The following is a 5,601-nucleotide window of genomic DNA, read 5'->3' as shown; positions in this document are numbered from 1 at the left end:
CAGGACAAGAGTTAAGTCACATAAAGAAGAACAAAAGAGGAAAAGGTGGAAAGGATAGGAAAGTGAGAAGAAAAGATCAGAAGTTCAGTAGAGCTAGACAAAAAACGAAAAGATAATTAAAAATGAAAGAAAAAGAGAAAGAAGACAAGAAAAGAAAGGAAAACACACATTCACGTATTCCTAAAATAAAAATTATAAGAGGAGAAAAAAAAAAGTTACTGGAAAACAATTATTTTTTCAGAAGAGGCAAAAATTAAAGATTAATAAAAGTTTTAGAAAAGGAAAAATTTTTTTAATATATATAAGGTAACAAAAAATGAAAAAAAAAACAAAACAAAAAGAAGAAAAAAGAAAAAAAGAAGAAGAAGAAGAAAAAAGTTCTTTGATTTTTTTTTTTTGGGAGGGGTGGGAAGAGTCCTGTATCTCCCTTTTGTCTGTAACCAGAGTCTGGTTGGAGTCTCTGGTCAGCTTGAGGTCCTGTGGCTTGATTGGTTTCTTAAGTCAGTTTGTTGGAACAGGCAGAAAAATGCTCTGCTTTACCCAAGATTTTGAGATCCCCCTCCCAGGTTAATTTACTGGGAGGGTGATCTGCTTTGAGAATCACAAAAGAGGGGGATGCAGTGATGAGGCTAGGTTCTGGGTAGAGTTGAGGCCTTTCAACAAACAGTAGCTTTTCCCTGGGGCTATTTTGTGAAAAAAAAACTCACAGCACCCAGCCTGGAGCCATTCTCAGGGTTTCTGTTTTTCAATTGATTGTGGTGGCTGCTAGAGGGAGGGGCAGGGTCTGGCTCTGGTTACCTGGTGAGGAGAGCCATTCCAATGGCTGGCGCCTGAGCTGGGTGACTTTTCCCTGGATGGAACTGAGTCTGTGAGGTCACTTCGCCGTTAAGTTCTTGCGACCTGCTAAATGACTCATTTTATTCCAAGGCCTGAGCTGGAGCTAGCCGCTCCTCCGAGCTTTGTTGGTATCCAAGATGGAGATCACCAGTGCTGGGGGGGGGGAGGGGTGGCCTTCCCTCCTCTGCTCCCTGAGAAGGAGTGAGGAAGTTGGGCTTCTACTCACGCCGAGTCTTGGATCTTGAGTCGTCTCTGGTCTGCAAAGTGCAGGATGAAGTTGTCCGCTCCTTGTCGGTTCTTGCTGGTGTGGAGTAGAATCCGCTCGTCCGCTGCTGCGTCTGGCTCCTTCATCCTGGACTGTGTCTCAGGTATGCCCCCGCGGCGGTGGTCGCCGCCGCGACCCTGCCGCTGCAGCGGCAGCTGCTGGCAGGTGCTCAGATGTGTCTGCTTGGCTTCCCCTCTCTTGACTAACTCTCTTTCCTGTGATGGCACACTTGGTGTGATTCTCTGGCTTGGGACTGTTCACTGGAACTCTGAAACTGTTTTCTATGCAAGAGCTTGTTCAGATTCCAGCTTCTCCTCCGCCATCTTCCCGGAACTCCAACCATAGCTAACATATAGAACCAACCCCGATGCTCCTCAGTAGATGAATGGATCAAGAAAATGTGGTATACATACACAATGGAATTCTATGCCTCCATCAGAAAGAATGGCATTGACCCATTTGTTAGGAAATGGAATGACTTTGAAAAATTATATTAAGTGAAGTAAGCCAGGCCCAAAGAAATATAGGTCCCATGGTTTCCTTTATTTGCAATAACTAGTATATGTGTGAGACAAACAGAAACTGTCAGACAACTTGATGTTAGGTGAAATGAACCACATGTTAAGGATTCAAATTTTTGAATTTCCTCTGATTGTTTCTAAGATGTTTACAAGATGATTTCTTTGTTGCTTTGTATGTATCTCCCCCAGAGTATATGCCCTGCTTTCACTGTATTTGGTGTTGATATATTTTTGTGGAGGGAAACGGAAAAAAACAAACTGTTTAAATAGGCTTACAGGTGGACCCATTACAACTATAAGATGAACAAGACGTTATATTTATAAATGTCCTTTACAACTTCGGTGGGGTGGGGAGTGGACAGGTGGGGATGGTAGACGCCAGTAGGGGTGGGGGTATGGAAATGGGAAGGGATGTTATGGGGAAACAAAGATGAGGCAACAATGCTTGATAAGAAATTTACTCACTATCTTGACCATGTAATTGTAAACCCTCTGTATATTTTCATAATAAAACAAAATCAAAAAAAACAAACAGAAAATCTACCAAGCAAATGGCCCCCATAAACAGGCGGGAGTTACAATCCTAATATCTGAAAAAATTGACTTCAAATTGAAATTAGTCACAAGAGATAAAAAAAGTTTATGATGCACTAATTAAGGAATCTCTCCTTCAGGAGGATATTACAATTCTGAATATCTATTCGCTAAACAACGGAGAACCCAAATTTATGCAAGAAACACTACTTTGTCTCAAAGATAACATAGATACAAAGACATTAAGTGTTGGGGGATTTAACACACTACTATCGCCACTAGATAGATCAACTCTTCAAAAACTCAATAGAGAAACTGCACTTCTAAACAACTGCATAGATCAGCTAGTTTTAAAAGACATCTACTGAATATTTCAACCAGCAGCATCAGAATACTTGTTTTTCTCAGCAGCACATGGAACATTTTCCAAAATAGACCATATTTTAGGTAACAAATCAAACTTGTCTAAATTCAGAAATATTGAAGTAATACCTTGCATTCTTTTAGAACACAGGGAATAAAATTAGAACTCCACACCAAAATCCACCAAAGAACTTCCTGTAACACATGGAGGCTGAACGACAAATTGTTGAATCACCAGTGGGTCATGGAAGATTTGAGAAAGAAATTAAAATGTTCATGATATTCAACAAAAATGAACACACAGATTACAAGCTCCTCTGGGACACAGCAAAGGCAATACTCAGAGGCAAGTTTATAGCTCTGAGTTCCTACATCAACAAATTGGAGAGATCTGCAACCAACAATGTAATGAGACATCTGAACCACCTTGCAAAAGAGGAGCAAGACAAACGCCAATACAGTAAATGGAAAGAAATCATTAAAATTACATCAGAATTAAACAAATTAGAATCCAAATATGAAAAGGTTAGCATTGTTTTCATTATATGTATTCACTGATAATAAAAGAAAAAGTTTGTTTGTAAAAGAAAAAGAACTTTTAGGTCAGAGGATAAAATTATCCTATCGTCTCGATGATTCCTATGAGATAAAATTTGTAACAGTAGTAAAAGTGACAAGGAATTCCTAGATCTGTTGTTTTGCCATTTAGAATAGGAAAGAATAACATCACGTCACTGTTATAACTCTTAAAGAATGCAAGGGTAACTGATGGTCGCTATCATGTTTCCACAATACCAGTGGATTCTGAAGGATCATAGTAGACCGGCAGAAATTCTAAGTACCAGACATTGAGCATGAAAGAAAAAGAGAGGATATAAAAGAGTGAAAGAGAAAGAGAAATATCACAATACTGAAAGTACATAACAGATAAACAAGAACTGTATGAGAATATTCATACTGCTATCTTTAGACTCTACATGTACATTTGGAGGTATTTGATGTATGATAACCCATCAATATGAAATATAAAGTTATTTTGATAAAAATAAAAATGATTCAGAAGAAATTATAAATGCAAAAACAATCTTCACAAAAGCAAACTCTCAGAAATATTTCATCACTTTGAGAAGGATAAAGTGGCTGAAGTTAGTATAAATTTAGAAGTATGACAATTCAAAAAGACATAAAAAGATATTAATATATTTCATTATATAACCCAAATAAGAAAGCAAATATTGTTTAGGTGATTTTTTAAAACACAGTCTCTCAGGTGCTGGGAAGGTGGCTCATTGGTAGAGTGCCTGCCTTGAATGCATGAGGCCCTGGGTTTGATTCCTCAGCATGACATAAGCAGAAAAAGATGGAAGTGTGTGGTGGCTCACGTGGTACCGCTAGCCTGGAGCTGAGGGAGAGCACCTAGAGCCCAGAGTTCAAACCCCATGACCAGAAAAATCAAAATATAAAACAAAACAAAACACAGTCTCTCACTTTTGTGGCCTCAACTCTGTTATACCACTGCTTCAGCCTAGGGTTAAGATTTTAGGTGTGGATATTTATCAACACTCCTGATTCAGACTCTACTTAATCATTTTTAATAAATATTTTGTTCTTAATTTTCCTCTTTGTAAATTCACATGCCCTATAAAAAATAGTTTGGCCATCCCAGAAACCTTCTCAAAGTACCTCCTAATGATGACTTTTAAAAAGTTGTATTATATTACAAGGAAACAATGCTACATAAAGGAAAACCAATAAGAAAATATTAATGATTAAAATAAAAACTAAAATAATTATCAGTTTTTCAGTATTTGAAGGATACTACCTATTAGATTTTACTATTTTCTCATATTCCTGTACATTGAAAATGGGCTAAGATTATGATATTCAACAAGAGGTTTTTAGGTTATGAGTAATCTTTAAAGTTACCCACTAAGATTACTATTTCTGGCACATCTAATCATTTGTATATGACTTATATCATCATTTGTTCCTCGCTATCGTATAAAATAAGGAAGCCAGGGGCTGGGAAGGTAGCTCAGTGGTAGAGCGCTTGCTTTGCATGCATGAGGCCCTGGGTTCGATTCCTCAGCACCACATAAGCAAAAAGAAAAAAGCCGGAAGTGACACTGTGGCTCAAGTGGTAGAGCGCTAGCCTTGAGCTGAAGAGCTGAGGGAGAGCGCCCAGGCCCATAGTTCAGTCCCCACAACCGGACCCCCCAAAAAATAAAAAAAACATAAAATAAAATAAGGAAGCCCTATAGTTTTAACAGAAACTGAAGTTAACAAAGTCTTAACTCTTTATTCTGCTCCTTTACACAAAGACTTGGCAACCTCTCTAGAAACTCTGAAATATACATACATAATAGCATATATCTGTTACCATAAATCTTAAATACTTTATCAAAAAGTTTTATTACCTGTCAAACAGTCCTAGTTTTAGCATATATAAGCAAATTCCCAAAATCAAATATATTTAAACCATTAAAACTTTTAACAAAACTCAACACTTGCTGCAGTGTTCATTAGACAGGTGCCTTGTATAGAATAATTGAATTCCTCCTCCTACACATCTCTTGCACAACAAATATCTGGAATTATTTTGTTTTTGACATGTCAATCTTGACTTTATTCTTAAATGTGTGCTTATGTAAGAAGTACATGGCTCTAAAATTTCATGAAAAATTTTTTAAACTTACTTTTTGTTGAATTGTCTAGTTTAAGAAAATCAATTACACTTTATATATAAAACATGTTCTATGCTCCATTCAGCATCACGTACTCTAACATTGGAACGATACAGAGAAGATTTGAATGGCCCCTGCACAAGGATGACAGGCAAATTCCTGTACCATTCCATACTTTTACAACAACAGATGCTGGAGGGGATGTGGCCACAAGGGAACTGTACTGCACTCTTGGTGGGAGTATAAACTTGTTCAACCACTTTGGAAAGTAGTATGGAGGTTCATCAAAAGACTCCACATAGAAATCCCCTATGACACAGCAATCCCACTTTTGGGCATTTACCCAAAATATCACAAACAAGACGGTACTAAAACTACCAGCACAATTATATTTATT

At 37.6% G+C, this 5,601-nt stretch overlaps 1 non-coding gene across 1 annotated transcript; it reads left to right on the top strand.

Moving 5' to 3' along the window:
- Positions 1-5,276: 5,276 nt before the first annotated feature.
- On the top strand, positions 5,277-5,383 carry LOC122098278. Its single transcript, XR_006145712.1, has one exon. It is a non-coding gene; the product is annotated as a U6 spliceosomal RNA (small nuclear RNA).
- The last annotated feature ends 218 nt before the right edge of the window (positions 5,384-5,601 follow it).

Source organism: Dipodomys spectabilis, unplaced genomic scaffold (genome assembly GCF_019054845.1).
Source record: "Dipodomys spectabilis isolate Male_0828 unplaced genomic scaffold, ASM1905484v1 ptg000469l, whole genome shotgun sequence".
NCBI classification, from domain to species: domain Eukaryota; kingdom Metazoa; phylum Chordata; class Mammalia; order Rodentia; family Heteromyidae; genus Dipodomys; species Dipodomys spectabilis.
The sequence above is the reverse complement of the archived record's forward strand: the minus strand, read 5'-3'. Positions and strand labels throughout refer to the sequence as shown.